Here is a 20,231-nt window from a genome sequence, read left to right as displayed (position 1 = left end):
GTATCCAGGCATGCACTTGAAAGACAATGGGATAACCTGTTAGCTTCAAGGATCCTGGATCTTGTCTCCAACAAATTGCAAGCCTTGTTTTACCAAAGCTGTGTTCCTAGAGATCAAAAGAACACTAAACAGTTAAAAAGCCCTTCTCAGGAGAAGAACGGTGGTCAGTTGTCCAAGACTGACAAGGGAGACAGTCTGATGCAGGGAGAGTCTCTATGGAGGGAGCCTGAAGAAGCTGGGCTTTCCCAAATCCAGGGAACAGTAAGCCAAAGGGAAAATCAGGCATGGGTATAGATTGATTTATTGTTTCTAAAATGTGTTTTATTTTAAATGCTTTTTTTCTAATAAATAATACTCTGCTTTACAAAGGCTTCCTAGCTACTGATTACTACTGTCATGCTCCTGGAGTGAACAGAACTGAAGGGTCTGAGCCTGTTAGACCTCCTGAGGTAATCACAGGGGATTGCAGCCAGGACTGAGAGTGGGAGAATTGCATGATTCTGTCCCAAGAAAGGTGATGATGTAAGGCCTGAGACCTGAGAGTGGGTGCACTCAAAGAGACCAGGAGGCATCAGAGGTGCAGTTAGACCAGTAACTGTGGCACGCAAAACAAAATATTTTCCTCTAATTTTATTATCGGAAACGGCTGAACTGTTTTGCAGAAACTTTAAAATAAAAATTCAGTCAGAGATAGACATCCAACATGGGAAACTTCAGCCTGACTGGTTAAAGTTTAACAATGTTACAAACAACTGAAATAAGGGTCGTCTTATAATGGAAAGTGTTGGGCAACTTTACCTTTATTCAGAGCTACCCATTCAACATTTAATCACAGGCGCTATATGAATAATTTTCATCCACATCACGCTTCAATCTCATGTGGAAGTGAAGAAATGTTTCTTTTTTTCCTTAGTCAAACCTAGAAATTGGACCCAGGAATTAAAAGGGAAAATATACAATATGAAGAACAAATAACCAAAGATATTAAGGAAAATAATAGATTTTTTTAAAGACGTTTCATTCAAGAAAGCTTTTTGTCTATCCTTAGGTCCTATATAGTACCAAAGGGGGAAATGAAAGAGAATGGAAAAGTTATACAGAAGTTTAATGAAAATAATTCATTTGTTTTTAATATAGAAGGCAATAGAGAAATTAATATCCCAAGGGCATGTTTTACGGGAAATTAGAGTATAGCTTTAACAGACCTGGAGGTCTCTAAGGAAGAGGTTATGGGCAGCTTGAGAAACTCAAGTGCAGTAAATCTCCAGGAGTACATGCTATTTATCCAAGAGCTCTGAAAATGTGAAAACGTGGAGACCATGATAAGGATTTGTCAATTATCCCTAAGAGCACCAGATATTCCTCAAGATTGGACAATTCTTCATAGTTAACCATCCTCAGAAGAGGACGTAATCACCTTCACTGTAGATCAGAGTCACACCACTGTTTCTGAGGAAATTGACTGAAAATATTTTTAACAATAGGGTAATGTGCAGAATAAGTATAAATGGATGGGGTAATAGCATCACAGATTCTAGGGTAAACTGTGCTTTCTAATTTTTTAAAAATATTTGAAAGGAACACAGATTACTTGGATTTTCCATGATAATATTAAGGAAAACAGATAACCACAAGTTATGGAGCAGTCTAATTGTGGATTAGGAAATAAAGAATCAGAGTAACTAGGCACTCCTCAGAGTAGAAAGAAATTGTAATCCTTGTCCACACTAAGTTGTTTGCCATTTACTTTGCCCAAAATAGCCCCCATCAATCCTACTGCAGCACTATTTGGGGAGGAAGATTGCAGTCCCCACTGGCACAGAGAGCATGCTAGGAGCATGAGGAAGGTGGGAGGGGATATGGCCAGAGTATGTTGTACCCAGTGACCTTTGGCTGCAGAACTGCCTATTGGGAGTCACTGTTGTTTGGCAAAATTTAGAGCAGCCAGAAGGCTATTTTAAATTTTGCTGGAGACTGGTCTTCCCCACAGCAGGTCCAGGGATAGTGAGAGATTTAAAACCACCTTAGCCTCCACTCTTTTCTGCTATGTCAAGCAGAACTTGACACAGTGAGGATCTGGGCCCTGATTTGTAAATAAGTTTTAGCTTCCTCAATCTTCAATTATAAGCAATGGGAAGGTATAACTGTAGCTTGTTTTAATAATTGCTTGTCAATTATATGTATCTCAAAAGCTATTTTTACTTTGTCTTTGGTTTTTGATTTAGCAAATGTATAGGTAATACTTACTCTCGCCTTGAGTGCGGGGACTGGACTAGAAAACCTCTCGAGGGCCTTTCCAGTCCTATGATTCTATGATCTTGGACTGTAGAATGGGATCAACAAGACAAACAAAATATTAAAATAATATTATCACTACTCTTTGAAATCTCAATTCAGGCTCTGAAACCAGTAAGCTCCTTTACAGAGCTATCACTCAACTTCCCTCACTCTCTCTCCCCACAAGATTCTACACTATCTGTCAGCTGGTAAAGAGATCCTAACTCCTCGGTTGGCACTGTTATAAGACTACTGTGAAAACAATGCAACAGATTAGAAATATATCCCCTTGCAACAAATATTTTAAAACTTTGCTGTTGTTTCACGGCTCTGCTGAGATTCTGGAAAATTAGCAAAGGCAGTCTGGGTGAAAATTTTAAAGAGACCCCAAATTAAGCCTCTAATTTTGAACCACAATACAGAATTGTAGGTAGAAATATGGTACATAGATGCTTAACTGAGTGATCTGCAGTTGCAATCAGGTAGATAGATATCCAAATATTAGTCCTTGTTCCCATAAGCAATTGTGAATGAAAGTTTCTGCTGGAAGCAACTACAAAAATAAATCAGGTTTTTGGACCAAAATGTAAGGACACGTTGCCAATTTTGGATAACTGAAATTCAAGATTAAGACTGAGTCAATTATTACTTCTTAATAGGGTTTTCTATGGTGCTCGTCATTGTAGTGTCTCAGTGTCTAAAAACATTACTGAATTTATCTTCACAATACCTTGTGATGTAGGGAAGGACTGTCCCACTTTATAGATGGAAAACTAAGGCACAGAGAGGTTAAGGATCAGATTTTTCAAAGGTATTTAGACAACTGACTCCTGGAGCTAGGCATCTATATACCTGTAAAATCTGGCCATAAGTAACTTACCCAAGGTTATACAGGAGATCTGTGGCACAACTAGGAATTGAAACCATGTCTCCTGATCTATGGGTCTTTGTGTCAATCACGCCAGTGTCTCTCTCTTTAGGGGGTCTGTTCCCTATGTGCCTACTTTATTTTATTGGTGAGGACACAGAATTTGCTTCTTTGCTTATGGGTGGAATTTTCAAAAGTGCTCAGCATTGGCCTAACTGCATCCATTGAAGTCAATGAGCGTTTTGAAAACCTATAATATATCTGAAGCAAAAAGATGATGTCCCCAAGTCACGGATCATGAGGCTTTGTCCCCCTGGAAGTAGGAGACCTCCTGGAACTTCCATTGGGGTGATGGACAAGAGAGCTTTGTGACTAAACCTTCTGGGCAGGACTGTTGTGCATGTGTGTGTATAGTGCTTGCTACACCTTGGGTACCAAATGGATATAATAGTTACAAGGCAGCCCTTTAAAGAAGAATTGAAGTCTAAATATTTGTAAGTGACTAGTGATTGTGTGTGCCTCAGTATTAAGGTACTCAGCTTGAGAAACCCATTAAGCGGTCTGCTTTTCAGAAAGTGGTGAACATTTGCTTCCCCCCAAAATGAAGTCTATTTAAAGGTGTCTCAACTTGGGCACCCCAAAATTGAGGCACCCCAAATCACTAGCCCCTTTCGAAAGTTCAGGCCTGGGCCTGTTTGGTAATTTGCATCTAAATGGACAACAGCCAGCTCAGAAGGACAACTGTGTTAAAAGCTTAACTAGCCTGAACAAAAGAGAAGGAAGAAGTTTGAAAAGGTAAGAAGCAACACAGAAAAAAAAAGGGTCTCCTTGGTAGTGTTGTACCTTTTTAAATCAAGAGCTGATGATATATGTAGTCTGAACTTCTGAAGGTGTCAGACTTTTAACTGGCAGAAAAGCAGAAGCTGCTGTAGAGATCCCTGTGGCCTAGTCAGAATAGTCTGAAGATAAGGCTGAAGCCTACATTTGACAAATTTGAACTCTCAAACATTCTCCCCCTGCTCTTTATGTTTTTTGGAGTAGCAGCCGTGTTAGTCTGTATTCTCAAAAAGAAAAGGAGTACTTGTGGCACCTTAGAGACTAACAAATTTATTAGAGCATAAGCTTTCGTGAGCTACAGCTCACTTCATCGAATGCATCCGATGAAGTGAGCTGTAGCTCACGAAAGCTTATGCTCTAATAAATTTGTTAGTCTCTAAGGTGCCACAAGTACTCCTTTTCTTTTTATGTTTTTTGTTTTCCTTGGATTTTGGGGGTGGTAATACTTCCCCAAAATTATGTCTGACTAATGTACACTGCCCTAGAATACGTGTCTAGTATTTTAATGAGGTGGTCTTAATTTGTACCAGAAGGACCAAACACTCAAGTCTTCACTGTGGACCTTTGGAACTGAGCTTCTGTTAAGCCTTCTCGGCACTGACAGACTCTCATCTTTCTACATGGATTATCTTAGAGACAAAAGAAGCAAAGTTTGTGACTAAATTGGTAGATGGTACAACAAGAAAAAATGTTTGTTTTTTTTATTTGTAACCATCTAAGACAGGTGAATCTAAAAGCAACTTAGGGAAGGCAAGCGAATGCTGAATTAAACTAGAATTATTTTCTGGAGCCTCCCTGACACTGCAGCCAACAGGGGGCTGTCTGGGTACATGATTTCATGCATCTTTTAGCTAGTGATCCAAATGTACAACATATCATCAGGCACATTATGGGTTTCAGACAATCCCTAAGTAATTGGTCGTTCCAGAAGTCAATTAACAGATAGCAGTCCCATAAATGCAGTTCTTTACCATCTTTGCCTGATAACTCCTTGTGTATATTTCTTGTCTCTGAACACCATATGTCAGAAGACACAACAAAAATGGCTTATTCAAGAAGTGAGAAAACTTTGTGTTATTTTATATCATTCCTCTACATCTATACTGAAGCTGGCAGCATGCTTTCTAGCTTGGGAGACATATTTGCGCTAGCTCTGCTTGAGATATTGCACTAAAAGTACCAATGTAGCCAGGGGTAGCATGGGCAGCTGCTCAGGCTAGCCGCCTGAGTACAACCTGCCCAGACCCCCTGGGTTTGTACTCAGGCAGCTAGCCTGAGGAGCTGCCTATGGTACGTGACTACAGGGTATTTTTAGTGTTCTAGCTCAAGCAGAGCTAGCATATCTCTGTCTACCTGAGCTGCAAAGCCTCCTCCCAGCTGCAAGATAGACGTACTCTTATTAGTAATGTGAGAGGCATGTCACAACTACTTGGAGTATGCCGAAGTTATGTCTATACCAGTTCTATAGTGTTAAGATTGTATGTATAAATGAGGCCTGGTCTACAGTAAAAAGTTAGATCAATCCAGTGACATCGCTTAAGGGTATGACAAATCTACACCCCTGAGCAACATAGCTAAGTCAATATAACCCCCAGTGCACTAGCCTCTCAGGGAGGTGGATTACCTACGCTGACAGGAGAACTCCTCTTATTTACGTAGGTAGCGTCTACACCATAAGTGGGCAAACTACAGCCTGCGGGCCACATCCGTCCTGCAGGACCCTCCTGCCCGGCCCCTGAATTCCTGACCCAGGAGGCTCACCCCCAGCCCCTTTGCAGCCTCAGCTCACTGCGCCACCGGCGCAATGCTCTGAGTGGCGGCGCTGTGAGCCGGGCCTGACCCAGTGCTCTGTGCTGCGCGGTGCATGGCTGGCTTGAGGTGGGCAGCATGGCTGTAGTGCCGCCAGCCACGGATGCTCCAGGCAGTGCAATAAGGAGGCAGGGAGTTGGGGTGGGGAGTTGGATAGAGGGCAGGGGAGTTCAGGGGTGGTGGTCAGGGAGTGGGGGAGTGGTCAGAGGGCGCAGAATGGGGGCAGGGGTCCTGGGGGGGGCAGTCAGGAAGGGGGGGTTGGATGGGGCAGCAGGGGGCAGTCGGTGGGGGATCCGGGGCAGTCAGGGGACAGGGAGAAGGGGGGTTGGATGGGGCAGGGGTCCCGGGGGGGCAGTTAGGAAGGAGAAGGGGGGCTGGATGGGGCAGCAGGGGGCAGTCAGGGGCAGGGGTTCCAGGGGTGGTCAGGGGACAGGGAGCAGGTGGGGTGGATGGGGCAGGGGTCCTGGGGGGGCCATCAGGGAACAGGGGGGTTGGATGGGGCAGGAGTCCCGAGGGGGGCATCAGGGGGCAAGAAGCAGGGAGGAAGGTGGATAGGGGGCAGGGGCCAGGCCACGTCTGGCTGTTTGGGGAGGCACAGCCTCCCATAACCGGCCTTCCGTACAATTTCCGAAACCCGATGCAGCCCTCAGCCCAAAAAGTTTGCCCGCCCCTGGTCTACACTGATATGCTACAGCGGCACGGCTGCAGTGGTGAAGCTGTGCTACTGTAGCATTTCAAGTGTAGACAAGCCCTTCTTCTTCTCTTGAAGGAGATAATACACAACAACTATTCTTATCCCTTGAGCACCACCCTCCTCTACACACACACAGTTGTTGTTTTTTTACATACCTCTAGAGATTTTCCCCGTGTTATATATTACTTTCAAATTATTTGGGAAAAAATGCTAATGAAATTCACATTACATTATAGTAAGTGAAACCTAGTGGTTTCTCTCAAGGGCATATCTACCATTTTGTAAGACACCCGTACCAAAAATCATCACTATTTCCAACAGGCCCTTGTGCGCTCAAAGGAAGAGTCCCCCTCATGATGCCAAATATTGGGAGTCTAGGACTTGAGGCTGAGCAGCAGAAGACTGGTTCACATTATTTATTTTCATTAATTTTAAATTTTTACATGGAGGGGGGAATCTAAAAGAGAAAAATGTTGAGCTACAGAAACCTTACGTTCCAATCTTGCGAGCTGCTCCATTCAGAGCCACGGTGCTTGCACAGACCACCATTAACTTTAATGGGCTCTGTGTAGGAGCAGAGGTCTACCCATACAAAATATGCATAATTGGGGCCTTATCTATTAGTATTTCCCTTGGGCATAGTAAGCTACTCTCAGGTAGTGAGGGATTGATATGAGATCAGTGAGAAAAAACAGTTACCTACCTTTCATAACTGTTGTTCTTCGAGATGTGTTGCTCCTGTCAATTCCATTCTAAGTGTGCATGTGCCCATGTGCATGGCTGTTGGAGAATTTTGCCTTAGTGGTATCCGTAGGGCCAGCTGTGGCACCTCCTGGAGTGCCACGCTCATGCATCAGTATATTAGGCCCCTCCAGCCCTATGACTTCTCAGTTCCTTCTTGCCGGCAACTCCAACAGAAGGGCAGGAGGGTGGGTAATGGAATGGACATGAGCAACACATCTCGAAGAACAACAGTTATAAAGGTAAATAACTGTTTTTTCTTCTTCAAGTGCTTACTCATGTCGATTCCATTCTAGGTGACTCACAAGCAGCATCCCTGGTGGCGGGCTTGGTCATGTGACTTGCAACGCAGCTCTGCCAAAGTCAGCATTGTCTTGGGCTTGCTGGATGAACGTATAATGAGACATAAATGTGTGAACAGATGACCAGGTAGCGGCCCTGCAGATACCCTGAATCAGAACCTGGGCCAGGAAGCCTGCTGATGAAGCCTGCACCCTAGTCGAGTGGGCAGTCACGGTTGCTGGTGGAGGCACCTTTGCCAGGTCATAGCAGTAATGGATGCAGGCTGTGATCCAGGACGAAATCCTCTGTGCAGGCACTGGGCAACCTTTCATCCTGTCTGCCACCACAAAAAACTGTGTTGACTTATGAAACGGCTTGGTCCTGTGGATGTAGAAGGCAAGCGTCCTCCTGACGTCCAGGGTGTTCAATTTGCACTCCTCTTCCGATTTATAAGCCTTCAGAAAGAAGACAGGTAAGTATATGTCTTGGCCGGTATGAAACTATGAAACTACCTTGGGCAGGAACACTGGATGCAGCCGCAGTTGGACCTTGTCCTTTTAGAACACCATACAGGGCAGCTCTGAAGTAAGCCGCCCTGATCTCAGACACCTTATGGGCGGACATTATTGCGACCAGGAAAGAAACTTTCCAGGAGAGGAGGAGAAGTGAGCAGGAAGCTAGAGGCTTGAAGGGAGGACCCAGGAGTCACAACAGCATGAGATTCAGGTCCCAGGGAGGGACAAGATCCCTGATGTGGGGGTAGAGACGCTCCAGACCTTTCAAAAACCGGACCGTCATGTAGAGAGCGAAGACTGACCTGCCCTGGAGTGAAGGGTGGAAAGCTGAAATAGTGGCCAAATGGTCTTTGACTGATGACAGGGACAACCCCTGTAAGCAGGACACATATGGGAGCTGTACAGACCAGGGCTTAAATTCTCTCTGAGTATTTCCCGAACTCTTGGGGCAGAAGCCCGCAGGAGGTGCCAGGGCTCCCATGGGTTTTAAAGTATTTATCGGAGCTCCACTCTGGTTGGCTCTGGCTGAATTTAAGCCTTGGTACAGACTTAATTTGTCCTTTGAAGTTGCAGTCAGGTACTGTAATGGCAAACCTCTGAACAGTGAAAATTGGACAAAAATCCCTAGCTTTGTCTCCCCTGCATCAAGATGATGCATTACTGTCAAAAAGGTACACAATATTCTCTTGTTGCATATATGCAGATTTAACTATCAGTGACTTGTACATGCATTGAATTAGCTTAATCATGATAAAATAATGCAGAAATCATGAGACAGGTCTAATTGCTGAAAATTAGTACTGTATATTCAATTCTTTCATAAGAGTTAAATTTAGTGAATATTGTTAACCTTATAATTGTATACTTTTTACACTCATTAGATTTAAGGCTTGTCAGTTAGTGATTCACAAAATCAACATGCACCAATGTATTTGGTTTATTATTTTAAAAATAAACAAACAAATAAATAAATCCATAGCTACAGCCTAAACTTGTGAAACCAGGACTATATTTTAAACTCCTGAATTCCTAAATTAACATAGGGTATAGGAAACTGAGATTGGCCCCCCTCAGCAAGAAGTTCAGGAAATGTAAGAATTAGCGCAACATATGCAACTGCTCTGTTTGGAAACAAATACCTAAATCCTCTTTAAACCCTAGTCTGGTCAAAGTCTTAAGAATTCTTCCATGAAGTCAAACAAACCTTGTTCACTCAAAGTAGCACTGGCCAAGACTGTTTTCTGTTTAATTTTCAGTTCGTGTTCTACAAGAAACAATTCACTCTCCAGGGCTGACAATATAGCATCTTTCACAAGCACTAAATTCACTAAGTTTAATACAAATATTTAGTTCTTGTAAAGTGCTTTGAGACTTAGAAATGAAAAGCTCTCTGCAAAAGAAGATATCCCTATTTTACAGAAGGGGCAACTGAGACACAGAGCTGAAGCAATTTGTCCACAGTCATATAGGTGGTCAGTGGAAAAGGCAGAAGTTAGCTCTCCTGACTTGCAGTCCAATAATCTAGCCACCGGATCCCATTCTCTTTCTAATGAGAAAGGCTCTTTCTATACCACTGCTGTTATCTTTTTGGTTAGACTTCATCTTTCACAGGGGCATTCAGAAACAATTTTAGAGCTACCAAAGGTTGAGCCCATGACAAGGAAAAAATGGTTACTTACCTGTACTGTTGTAACTGTTGTTCTTTGAGATGTGGCTGTAGATGTGTATTCCTCTCAGGTGTGCATGCGCCCAGCACACCAAATTAGGAGGACTTTGCTTTCCCCAGTACCTGCTGGGGTGGTGCTTGCACTCTTGGGCCCTGGAGCCCCTACCATGGCCACATAAGGATGGCACTACCCTAACCCCCTCAGTTCTTTTGGATCGGAATTCAAGGCTACTGACTCTGATGCAGAGGAGACAGAGGGTGGGTCATGAAATACACATTTGTACTCACATCTCCAAAGAACAACAGTTATAGTACAGTAAGTAACCATTTCTTCTTCTTTGAGCAGTTACAGGTGTGTATTCCACTCAGATGACTCACAAACAGTAAGTGAAGGGGGTGGGGCTCAGACTGTATCTAAAGAACGACTGCAAAACTTCCCTCCCAAAGTTTTCATCTGATCTCGACACAGTCATAATAGCATGATTAGGGCCCTACCAAATTCATGGTGGTAAAAATGTGTCACGGACTGTGAAATCTGGTCTCTCTCGTGAAATCTGGTCTTTTGTCAACTTTTACCCTATACTATACAGCTTTCATGTGGGCGATCAGCATTTATCAAACTGGGGGTCTCGATCCAAAAGAGGGTTTGCGGGGGTCAGAAGGTGCTGTAGGGGGGTTGCAGTATTGCCACTCTTATTCCTGCACTGCCTTCAGAGCTGGGTGGCTGGAGAGGGGTAGCTGCCCAGCTCTGAAGGCAGCGCCACCGCCAGTAGCAGCAGAGAAGTAAGGGCAGCAATACCATTCCATGCCACCCTTACTTCTGCGCTGCTGCCTTCAGAGGTGGGTCAGGACTCCTACAGTTATAACACCATGACATTTCAGATTTAAATATCTGAAATCATGACATTTATGATTTTTAAAATCCTATGACCATGAAATTGACTAAAATGGTCCCTAAGCATGATGCTTGGTAAAAGTATGCACTAAAAACCAAGGAGCTACTCTGCAAATGTCTGATGTGGGGAACTTGACCAGTCGCTTGGGCCCTCATTGCATGAGTACTAGTCTTTGAGGAGATGAAGACTGAGCTACTCCATATGTAATGCAGGAAGTAATCCACCTGGAGACTGTCTGTATGGAAACTGCCTGACCCTTCATCCACATATGAGACAAGAGCTGAGGCAAATTAGTAGAGAGTTTAGTCCTCTCCAAATAGAACACCAAACACGGTCTCACTTCCAATGTATTAAGGGGCTGTTCTTCTGTATTTGAGTGCAGTAAATATACAGTTTTGTTAAGGTGAAATTGCAAACCCACTTTAGACAAAAATATTGGACGTAGCATTAGGGCCACCTTATCCTGGAAAAATTGCATATATGGAGGTCTGCCATGAAAGCCTGCAACTCACTCACCCTCTTTGCAGAAGTTATGGCCTTGAGAAAATTTATTTTTTGGCAAAGAAGGGACAGAGCAGGTTGCCAAGGGCTCATATGGAGGAATCATGAGGGCTAGCACTAGATTAAGGTCCCATAATGGTGCTGTTTCTTTAACAGGAGGGATGAGATGGACAATCCCTTTTAACAATCTACCCACCAGGGAGTTAGAAAAAATTGACTTCTCTTGAATCGGTGGAAGGAAAGCTGATGTCACCACTAAGTGGACCCTCAAGGAGCTGAGAGACAGACCTTAGGACTTAAAATGCAACAGATAATCCAAAATGTCCTGAATACATGCTAGCTTTGGCTAGATTCTCCAAGCTAGAGACCAAACAGAAAAATGCTTCCACTTGATGAAATATGTAGTCCTACTAGAAAGCCTTCTACTGTTAAGCAAGACTCCCTGCATCACTTCCGAGCGATGTCCTTCCTCCTCATCTAGCCAAGCAGCCTTCATGCTCAGAGGTTCAGTATGCTCAGTGTTGGATGCTGAATCTGACTGTGGTGTTGTGTCAGAGGGTCTGGGAGGAGGGGAAGAGGTTTGGGAGGTCGAACAGACAGGGTGAGAAGATCCAAGAACCAATACTGTCTTAGCCAAGCTGGTGCGATGAGTATCAGGTTGACATGATTCAACTTCAGTTGGATAACCTGAGGAATGAACAGGAACTGGGGGAAAGCATACATAAGCTCCAGACCCCGATTCAAATGGAAGGTATTGGGTTGAAGAGCGTGGACTGAACTCCACTTGAGAGGAAAACTGACTGCATTTTCTGTTGTCTTTTGTTGCAAACAAATTGATCGCCAGAATACCCCGATCTCTGAAGATGGATCTCACCACGCTGTTCTTCAGGGACCACTCATGATTCTGGAAAAATCTCTGCTGAAGTGGTCAGCTAACTGATTCTGAACATTGGGTAAGTGTGCTGCTGTGGCAGTAAGGCCCTCTTTGATGCAAATATGCCAAAGTTTTATTGCTTCCTGGAAAAATTGGTTAGAACGAGCCCCTCCCTGCTTGTGCACATAATACTCCTCTTTCTGAGATAGGCCACCACTATAGACATGCATTTGGCAAACATGTGTGGGTCTGAGGATAGGCCAAAAGAGAGCACTGTATGTGCTGACTTGCCAATAAAATCTCAGACATTTCCTGTGACCTGGGAAAATTGCCACCTGGAAGTAGGCATCCTGAAGACCAAGAGCAGCAAACCAGTCGTGATCCAATGCAGGAAGATAGTAGCCAGGGTAACCATGCAGAATCTCAAGCATTTGATGTATCTGTTGAGATTGCGGAGACTGAGGATGGGTCTCACCCCTCCCTTGGACTGGAATTGCATGGAGTAGATTTCCTTTCCCTGATGATGATGAAGAATCTCCTCTAAAGCCCCCAGAGCACACGGAGTTTGGACCTGCTTAGAAGCAGTGACTCATGAGAGCGGTCCTGAAAAGGGATGGGACAGGGGTATGAGAGGGGGGAATGGACAGAGATTGGATGGCATAACATAACATGATCCTACAGGGCTTAGAACCAATTTTTCCATAGTTATTGTTTCTCAAGTATTGCAGAAGTGAGCTAGCCTGTCCCAAACTGGGGAGGAGTGGTTGATAAGTTCACAACTGGTATGCTGCTCTTGATATGAAAGTCAAGTAGCCTGTCTGCCCAAAGGTGGAGGAGGATGGGCTGGTTGATTACAACCGGACCCAGAAGGTCATCTTGTCTACAATTTATGCTCTTTTCTGGGGAAGTCTTGCTGCTTAGCAGGGTAGGATGACTATCAGAAGCATCGCTACATCGCTAAATGATATCTTTTTGTGGCCTGGGCATAGACCCCCAATGACATCAAAGTAGCATTGACTAAAATAATGGAATGTCTCTTCATTTTTCTCAGAAAACAAAAAGTGTCCATCAAAAGGTAAGTCATCTATGTTTGCTGGACCTCAGGATCTGTGCTGGAGTTCTTTAACCATGAGGCTCTTCTCATTATTGCAGCTGAGGCATAAGTCTGGATGAAGCATCTGCCACGTCCACCACTGACTGCAAAGATGTCTTGGCCACCAAACTGCCTTCTGCAATGAATTCCTGAAGGATTCTGGCAACTTATCTGTAAACTTGGACATAGCATCCCAGTTCACAAAGTCATACTTAAATAATAGCACCTGTTGGTTTGTAATGGGTATTTGTAATGAAAAGGTTGAATAAACTATTCTCCCCATCAAGTCTAATCTCTTAGACTCTTTGTCTTTAGGTGTAGATTTATATCTCCCCTGAGGTAATCTCTTATTTGCTGTCATCACACAAGAGAATTAGGAGCTGGATGTAAAACACTCAAAATCTTGCATGGGGATATAATACCTCTTATTGGTATGCTTTGCTGTGGGTGTTAAAGGCACTGTCTTTGATGTGCTTTGTGCATACACACGTGAGTGAAATATACGTCTGCAACCACTTGAAGAAGAATCAGCTTTTACAAAGTATTTAGACCTAGCAAACTGGTTCTAGCTGTGATGGAATTAGGCCGACAGAAAGCACATGTTCTCAGGCCTTGTGTTAGTCTCTATTCTTCCAAATTACCTGGCTAAGTTCCTTTTGGACTTTAATCAATGCTATGTATTCACAAAGACAGTTTTTGATTGATAAGACATTCCCTCACCAGCAGAGGAGGAACACATTTGCCTCTGCACTACTCCTAGTCCAGCTAATGTAACTGAGAATTGACGCATATATGGTAATGCAGAGCACTCTCTCTAGTCCAGCTCTTTTCAGAAAACATTTACAGTAGAACCCTAATTTTATCAATATCAATTACAAAAGCCTAGTTATATGAACCATCTTTCTGCTACCAAAGTCATCTTTTTGCCAGTGAATGTGATTTAAATCCTTCAGCCAACATTCAAGTAGCTGTACTGGTTTGAAGAGACTGACATTTGGCAGCAAAAAGATGTAGTTCTCTCAAAGAAAAAAATATCAGGCACATTGTATATATTTGTTAGTATTCATTACGTACACGAATCATTGAATGATTAGTAAATTGACTTATGTACTGTTCCTACTGTGATTTTGAGACATTAGAGAGTTAAGAACCACATGCTCATCTCTTAGCTGGATGTAAAGTATTTCATTTAAAGTGTAACAATGGAGGGTAAACAAAAATAGGAAAAAATACCAAGACTGAAGGGGCAAAGATAAGAGTCTAACCTCCTTGAATTCTAGGCAGCATGAAAAAGTTAGGCTGTCTACAGTTGTAAAAATGGCAGCTAAGAGGGAGTAAGAAGCTAAGTACAAGGAGAGTAACTATAGTCATGTTGGTCCCAGGACATTAGAGAGACAAGGTGAGTAAGGTAATATCTCTTACTGCGCCAAATTCTACAAGAGAGAAAGAGACAAGTTTTCGAGTTTACACAGAACAGTTCTCCAGGTCTGGGAAAGTACTCAGAGTTTCAGAGCTAAACATAAGGTGGAACAGATTGTTAAGCATAAGGAGTTAACTCACATTGCAAAGACCATTTAAGGTGAAGTGGGCAGTTAACACCTCTGCAGTCAGAGGACAAAAGGAGTGTTAGTAGGTTACAGATTGTTATAATGAGCCATAAATCTAGTGTCTTTATTGACAGGTTTCAGAGTAGCAGCCATGTTCGTCTGTATCCGCAAAAAGAAAAGGAGGACTTGTGGCACCTAAGAATTGCCACAAGTCCTCCTTTTCTTTTTGCCTTTATTGAGTCTATGATTTTTAATGTCTAGCACATTCATAAATTTAAGTTCCCAGGCTTATCTTTTGAAGTTGTTGTGCAGGTTTCCTTTGAGGGACAAGGACGAAAGGTCAAATGCGGAGTGATTGTTAATTTAAAAGTGTTTGCCCATGGATGATCTCATGTTTTTGTCTTTTAACATTTTTCTGAGAGTTCATTTGGGAGAGTAGTGATTGTCTCATTTCACCCACACAGTTGTCATTGTGGTGTTTAGTGCACTGGATGAGGTACATCACATGTTGTGATATTGAAAGGTGTGTTGTAAGGGGTTTTGATCATTGTAGCAATAGAGATATGCCTGGAGGTTTTGTATCTGTTATGGCAATATCTGGTGCCTTTTTGAGTTAGTGAATCCTGGGCTGTGGGGACCTTGCTTCGTATGAACTTGGCAAAGTTTGGGGGTTATTTGAAGGTCAGCAGAGGGAGTTTTGGAAAGATTTATTTCAGGATGTGGTCCCTCATGTATGGGTTATAATTGTTTAATGATACCCCATATGGGTTCCAGGGTGGGGTGGTAGGTGACAACTAGGGATGCTATATTAGAGCTTTTTTTTTTTCTCTCTCTCCATATCGAAGCAGATTCTCTCAGGGTATTCGGGTGGACCGTTCCATGATGTGATCTATTTCTCTGGTGGAGTATCCTTGCTTGGTGAAGGCGGTTTTAAGTGTGTTAAAGTTTGTATCCCGGACTTTCTCCTCAGAGCATATTCTGTGGTATCTGAGAACCTGGCTGTTCAGGTTTCTTGGTGTGTTTGGGGTGGTTACTACATCTGTGAAGGAAAGCATGGTCCATGGGTTTCTTGTATATAGCTGTCTGTAGAAGTGGGCATCCACCCACGAAAGCTTAGGCTCCAATACGACTGTTAGTCTATAAGGTGCCACAGGATTCTTTGCCGCTTTTACAGATCCAGACGAACACGGCTCCCCCTCTGATGGTTGAAAGTGATGTTAGTGTCCAGGAAATTGATGCTGGTGTAGGAGGATTCTAGAAGGAGTTTGATGGATGGGTGTGACCAATAGCATCCATGTATTCACGCCCTACACACTACTGTAATAATCTTTGTATAAAATATGCCTTGTGAGGTATCATTTAAAAACTAATAACTCACTGGTCAATAATATCGTGGTGAAATGTAAGTAGCAACATTATATGTAAAGTAATTAATTCCCCCATATGAGGTTATTAGCACAGTTTCAAAACCCTGCCTGATAAAAGTGTTAGGCAGGTCTATCCTAAACAAAGGAATGTGTGTTTACCTCAGTTTACGTACAAGTAGTAAACAGGATCTTCAAGACTGCAGAAGGAGATGGTAGGAAACAGAATAATTTGCATTTCAGCAAACACAAGTGGGGGAAGAAAGAGCATACAGCTCCCTTCATCACCAGACTCCATGTTGCCATCTTCACTGCTTCAATAAACTTTACTTTAAGGGTAACCTTCAGAAGAATCCACTTCAAAGGTTCATTGGTCTATAAAAGAAAGCAACAGAAACCCCAAATTATCTCTTTGACTTAAGACAAAGGCACCAGCATGGGCGGCAGGTGAACTGCCAGTTGGGAGAGGTTAGCCCCCTGCCAGAGGACCCACCCCTCCCACTGCTGAAACCCTCCAATCCCACGGCTGCTAGCCCCTCCCACTTCAGCCTTGGAGCACTGGGTAAGTGGGCGACGTGCAGCCCACCTAGTCCCTGGGCAGGTGGGCCAGCAGCACATGGGCCCTCCAGCCTCTGAGCAGGCAGCCGGCATGCGGGCCCTTGGCCCCCAAGTGCAGGGCATGTGGGTTGCACATGACCCCTTGAGCACAGGGCAGGTGGGCAGTGCACAGCCCATGAGTGCAGGGTGGGCAGGTAGTGTGCGGCCTTCTGGCCCCCAAGTGCAGGGCATGTGGGCAGAGTGTGGCCTCCTGAGCACAGGGCAGGCGGGCAGTGTACAGCTCCCAAGTGCAGGGTGTGCAGGTGGCGCATCGCCACCTAAGCACAGGGTGGGCAGGCAGCTCGCGGCTCCCCTGACCCCAAGTGCAGAGCAGGTGGACGGTGCGCAACCCCCCTGACCCATGACAGGACAGGCAGCTCCCCCCCAGTGCCCCCAAACCACCCAAGCACAGAGTGAGTAGCCCCCTCCAGTGCCCTCAACTCCACTCTCCCCCAGCGATGGGCGGGCAGCCCCAGCGCCAACCCACCCCTCAGTGCTGGGTGGAGTGGCCCCAGCGCCCAGGGGCCCTCCAGTGCTGGGCAGTCCCAGCTGCCCCAAGTCCTGGCCACCCTAGCCCCAGCCCGCTTCCCTGAAGAGGAGTAGCCTACCTCGGCTGGGGCAAAGGGGGAAGGGCAAGCAGGAGGGGGCTTTGGGAAGGAGTGTGAGCAGGGCCACCCGGGCTGTTTGGGGGAGCAAAGCCTTCCTCAGCCTACGCAACATATTGTCCATGGGCACCGGCACCGTTGGGCCTCTGGGAGAGATCATGACTAAGGCTATGTTTTAATTACGGGTATTTTTAGTAAAAATCATGGACAGTTATGGGTAGTAAACAAAAATTCATGGCCCGTGACCTATCCATGACTTGTATTATATACTCCTAACTAAAACTTGGGCCGGGGGCTGTGGATGCTCTGGGGGGACGGTCAGGGTGCACTGTTGGTGCTGTGTGTGGGGTAGCCCGGGACCCCTGCTGGTGCTGGGGTGGAAGTGGGTGGTGGTGCATGTCCTGGGACCCTCGCTGCTGCTAGGGGAAGGGGGGGTGGTTTGTCTGGGCAGTGGTGCACGGCCCAGGACCTCCGCTGCTGCTATGGGTGGCAGGGAGGTTGCGGTGCTGGCAGGCTCCCGAGTGGGCTCTGCGCAGCTCCCTGAAAGTAGCCAGCATGTCCCTGCAGCTCTTAGGGGGAGGGAAGGCCAGGGAGGTGCCATGTGCTGCCCCCGCCATGAGCTCTGGATGCACAGCTCCCATTGGCCAGGAACCACAGCCAAAGGGAACTGTGGGGGCAGTATCTCCAAGGAGGGGCAGTACGCGGATCTCCCTGGACCCTCTACCTATGAGCCGCAGAGACATGCCAGCTGCTTCTGGAGAGCCCCCCTCCCTGGTAAGCACCGCACTGCACCACACCCCAACCCTCAGCCCTGAGCTGTCTCTCACACCCAAACTTCCCCAGCAATGGCTGACGCAACTGGCCCAGGGGCTGCCTGATCAGCTTGGGCAGCCCCAGAGCCAGCTGCACCAGAAGTCACGGAGGTCAGGGAAAGTCATGGAATCTGTAACTTCCATGACAGTCATGGAGCCTTAATTATGACTGAGGAGAGGGTCAGTCACCACCTTGCTGGAAGACTGTGGGTGAGAAAGGCTATCTTAAACAAAGGCTTGATCCAAAACTTGCTAGATTAAGTTTTAGATGTTTTCACTTGTATTTGCTGGTAGCTATTTCTAACTTTATCTCCTATACTTGCATTCACTTAAAATCCTATCTTCTTTTGTTAATAAACTTGTTCTATTTTTAATCTAAACCAAACCAGTGCTGTGTGTAAACTGACCTGTTTGTTAACTCCAGTTAAAGTAGCAAACTGTTGAATATTGACTCCTTAAAAGGGCAACAAACATTAATATCCCTCAGATTGTTCCAGGAAAGGAGCAGACATTTCAGAACACACATTTTTAGAAAAATATGGGGTTAGGAGAGTGTGGTGTCACGATACCAGTTGTTAACTAAGGCTGGTAGAAGACAGTGGAAAGCTGCAGGCAGGCTCCAGGATCCAAAGATTTGGACCAAGACTACCCGGTATATAGACGAATTCCATCTTGTTGCTGACTGTAAGTGTCCCAGGGAGAGAACCACAGTGGCAAGGCATTGTGAGGCACTCAGTGTTAAAAGGTAAACGGTGACAACTCTTCACTGGTCTGGATTGCATAAATGCCAAATTTCTAATCTGCTGGGGGGAGTGCTCCCCCCAGGCCCTGCCCCCACTCCATCCCTTCTCCCAAGGCCCCGCCTCACCCTGCTTCTTCTCAGCTCTGCCATGCCTCTTCCCACCCCAACCCCGCCCAGTTCTGCCCCTTCCCCAAGAATGCTGTGCCTTTGCTCCCCACACAGCACCTCCTGATGTAGTGAAACAACTGATCCACGCCAGGTGGTAGTCGCTGGGAGGGAGAGAGAGGCAGTGATTCACAGGGCCTGCCAGCAGGCAGGAGGCGCTGGGGGGGGCAGGTTGAGGTAGGGGGGGCTGCTGGTAGGTGCTCAGCACCCACCATTTTTTTCCCGTAGGTGCTTCAGCCCGAGAGTACCCACAGAGTTGGAATCTATGCTGGATTGCACCCCAGAATGTGCACCCAGACAATAGGTGGTGACTCACATTGTGCTGGAAGTCTATGAGGGAGTTCAGGCCATCTGTCCAAAGAATGAAAATATCATTGATGTATTTCAGGTAAATCACTGGTTTTGTGGTGCATTTTTCCAGAAATACTTCCTTGAGGTGGCCTGGGAAGAGGTTGACAGGGGAGCTGTCCTATAGCTATTCCCATGGTTTCTACAAAGTATTTGCTGTTGAATGTAAATTTTTTCTGGGTGAGGATGAAATGGCTGAGTTTGGCAATGTATTTGGGGTGGATTTCTGAATGTTGCCCATTGTCTTATAGATATTAGAAGCAGGTCATGATGCAGTCATGGTGAGAGATGTTGATGTAGAGGGAGGTGACATCCATGGTAGCAAGGATGGTGTTTTGAGGGAGGTTGTTAATGTTGCAGAGTTTCTGGAGGAAGTCAGTTTGTCCTGGAGGAAACTGGCTCTTTATGTGATGAGTGGTTTGAAGATGGTTTCTATGAGTCCTGATATTCCTTCAATAAGAGTGCCATGACCAGATATGATAAGTCTGCCTGGTTTCCCTTGTCTGTATATCTTGGGCAGCATGCTGGTCACTGGTGTGGGTCTGCAGTATGAAGTTGTAGAGTTTCTCTTAGAGTTGTTTTGTGAAAGGTTTGATGATATCCTTAAATTCTTGGGTGAATTGCAGTATGGGTTCTTATTTGAATACTTTGTGAGTGGCATTGGAGAGTTGTTGGTTGTCATCATGGAGAGATTTCAGAGTAGTAGCTGTGTTAGTCTGTATCCGCAAAAAGAAAAGGAGTACTTGTGGCACCTTAGAGACTAACAAATTTATTTGAGCATAAGCTTTCGTGAGCTATAGCTCACTTCATCGGATGCATTCAGTGGAAAATACAGTGGGGAGATTTTATATACACAGAGAACATGAAACAATGGGTGTTACCATACACACTGTAACGAGAGTAATCAAGTAAGATGAGCTATTACCAGCAAGAAAGCGGGGGGGGGAGGGGGACCTTTTGTAGTAGTTGACAAGAACGTCTGAGGAACAGTGTGTGTG

At 45.0% G+C, this 20,231-nt stretch overlaps 2 long non-coding RNA genes across 3 annotated transcripts; one reads left to right on the top strand and one right to left on the bottom strand.

Annotated features, from left to right (window-relative positions):
• Positions 1–615: 615 nt before the first annotated feature.
• LOC122457939 lies at positions 616–20,025 on the bottom strand. Of its 2 annotated transcripts, XR_006277713.1 has the most exons (3): positions 19,202–20,025; positions 16,127–16,339; positions 616–2,323 (listed from the first exon to the last, which is right to left on the bottom strand). It is a non-coding gene; the product is annotated as an uncharacterized LOC122457939 (long non-coding RNA). The 2 variants fall into 2 exon arrangements; XR_006277714.1 differs by lacking the exons at positions 16,127–16,339; positions 19,202–20,025 and adding an exon at positions 7,189–7,667.
• LOC119850118 lies at positions 7,824–13,349 on the top strand. Its single transcript, XR_006277719.1, has 3 exons — positions 7,824–7,980; positions 11,931–12,039; positions 13,113–13,349. It is a non-coding gene; the product is annotated as an uncharacterized LOC119850118 (long non-coding RNA).
• Positions 20,026–20,231: the final 206 nt, after the last annotated feature.

Source organism: Dermochelys coriacea, chromosome 1 (assembly GCF_009764565.3).
Source record: "Dermochelys coriacea isolate rDerCor1 chromosome 1, rDerCor1.pri.v4, whole genome shotgun sequence".
Taxonomy (NCBI): domain Eukaryota; kingdom Metazoa; phylum Chordata; order Testudines; family Dermochelyidae; genus Dermochelys; species Dermochelys coriacea.
This window is presented reverse-complemented; position numbering and strand designations above follow the sequence as displayed.